Raw genomic sequence first — 2,500 nt, forward strand, 5'->3', positions numbered from 1 at the left:
TCATTTTCGTGTCGCCACATTGCATACGAACCGCATGAAACTTCCAGAGGCATTTGCAGCAGGAATGCATGTGCACTCAAAAAAGTGAATATTTCTCACGGATAGACCCCGTGATACGCTAGAAATTGGCGGGGATGTCTCTCTTGTGGCTCACGGGGCTGTTAGGGTGGCACAGAAATCCCTCGGAATGGGAAAACGGGTCATTTTCGTGTCGCCACATTGCATGCGAACCGCATGCAACTTCCAGAGGCATTTGCAGCAGAAATGCATGTGCAGTCAAAAAAAATTGATATTTTTCACGGATAGACCCCGTGAAACGCTAGAAATTGGCGGGGATGTGTCTCTTGTGGCTCACGGGGCTGTTCGGGTCGCACAGAAATCCCTGGGAATGGGAAAACGGGTCATTTTCGTGTTGCCACATTGCGTACGAACCGCATGAAACTTCCAGAGGCATTTGCAGCAGGAATGCATGTGCACTCAAAAACTTCTATATGTTTCACGGATAGACCCCGTGAAACGCTAGAAATTGGCGGGGATGTGTCTCTTGTGGCTCACGGGGCTGTTAGGGTGGCACAGAACTCCCTCGGAATGGGAAAAGGGGTCATTTTCGTGTTGCCACATTGCATAGGAACGCCATGAAACTTCCAGAGGCATTTGCAGCAGAAAGGCACGTGCACTCAAAAATTTTAATATTTTTCACGCATAGACCCCGTCAAACGCTAGAAGTTGGCGGGGATGTCTCTCTTGTGGCTCACGGGGCTGTTAGGGTCGCACAGAAATGCCTCGGAATGGGAAAACGGGTCATTTTTGTGTGGCCACATTGCATAGGAACGGCATGAAACTTCCAGAGGCATTTGCAGCAGGAATGCATGTGCACTCAAAAACGTCTATATTTTTCACGGATAGACCCCGTGAAACGCTATAAATTGGCGGGGATGTCTCTCTTGTGGCTCACGGGCGCTGTTAGTTAGGGTCGCACAGAAATCCCTCGGAATGGGAAAAGGGGTCATTTTCGTGTTGCCACATTGCGTACGAACGGCATGAAACTTCCAGAGGCATCTGCAGCAGAAATGCATGTGCACTCAAAAACGTCTATATTTTTCACGGATAGACCCCGTGAAACGCTAGAAATTGGCGGGGATGTGTCTCTTGTGGCTCACGGGGCTGTTAGGGTCGCACAGAAATCCCTCGGAATGGGAAAACGGGTCATTTTCGTGTTGCCACAATTGGCATACGAACGGCATGAAACTTCCAGAGGCATTTGCAGCAGAAATGCATGTGCACTCAAAAACGTGAATATTTTTTCACGGATAGACCCCGTCAAACGCTCGAATTTGGCGGGGATGTTTCTCTTGTGGGTCACGGGGCTGTTCGGCTCGCACAGAACTCCCTTGGTCCACCTGATTCGTGCATACAGGCAGCAACTAAAACTCTGTAAACCTGCTGTGAGGACATCTAAATAGTGGACCAGTGAGGCTGTGGAAGATTTGCGGGCGTGCTTAGACTGTACTGACTGGGATATGTTCACGACTGCTACCAATAGTCTGGATGAACTCACAGAGGCTGTGTACATCAGCTTCTGTGAGGACTGCTGTATCCCAACACGTACCAGGGTGAACTTTAACAACAACAAGCCCTGGTTCTCAGCAAAGCTCAAAAGGTTGAGGTTGGAGAAGGAGGAAGCGTTTAGGAGTGGGGATAGAGACAGATTCAAGGAGTCGAAGAACAGGTTTAGCAAAGCGGTGAGAGAGGCTAAACGACTGTACTCAGAGACACTAAAACACCAGTTCTCTACTAACGACGCTGCTTCTGTCTGCCAAAGGGCTCAGGCACATCACCAACTACAAACCCAGAGCGCCCCACACCACTAACGACTCCCGCCTAGCCAACGACCTGAACGAGTTCTACCGTAGATTTGAAAGACAATTGGACTGTCCTGAACCACCCCTTCCCACCCAAGAGGCCCCATCCCCCACCCATACTACAGAAACGACTCTCTCCTTTCAGGAGGGAGAAGTTAATGGGCTTTTCAAGAGGCAGAATCCACGCAAAGCAGCCGGGCCGGACTCTGTCTCTCCAGCCACCCTCAGGCACTGCGCTGACCAGCTGTCTCCGGTGTTCACCAACATCTTTAACACCTCCCTGGAGACATGCCATGTACCAGCCTGTCTCAAGTCCTCCACCATCATCGCTGTGCCCAAAAAGCTAAGGCCAACAGGACTAAATGATTACAGACCGGTCGCCCTTACATCTGTGGTAATGAAGTCTTTTGAGCGCCTGCTCCTGGCACACCTCAAAGCCATCACAGACCCTCTCCTGGACCCCCTTCAGTTTGCCTACAGAGCCAACAGGTCTGTGGACGACGCAGTTAACATGGCCCTCCACTTCACCCTACAGCATGTGGACGCCCCAGCATCCTACGCCAGGATCCTGTTTGTGGACTTCAGCTCTGCCTTCAACACCATCATCCCTGTCCTGCTTCAGGACAAGCTCTTCCAGC

The sequence above is a fragment of the Petromyzon marinus genome, unplaced genomic scaffold, assembly GCF_048934315.1.
Source record: "Petromyzon marinus isolate PM22_M1 ecotype Great Lakes invasive population unplaced genomic scaffold, UKy_Petmar_22M1.pri1.0 PM_G_Scaffold_8, whole genome shotgun sequence".
Lineage (NCBI taxonomy): Eukaryota > Metazoa > Chordata > Hyperoartia > Petromyzontiformes > Petromyzontidae > Petromyzon > Petromyzon marinus.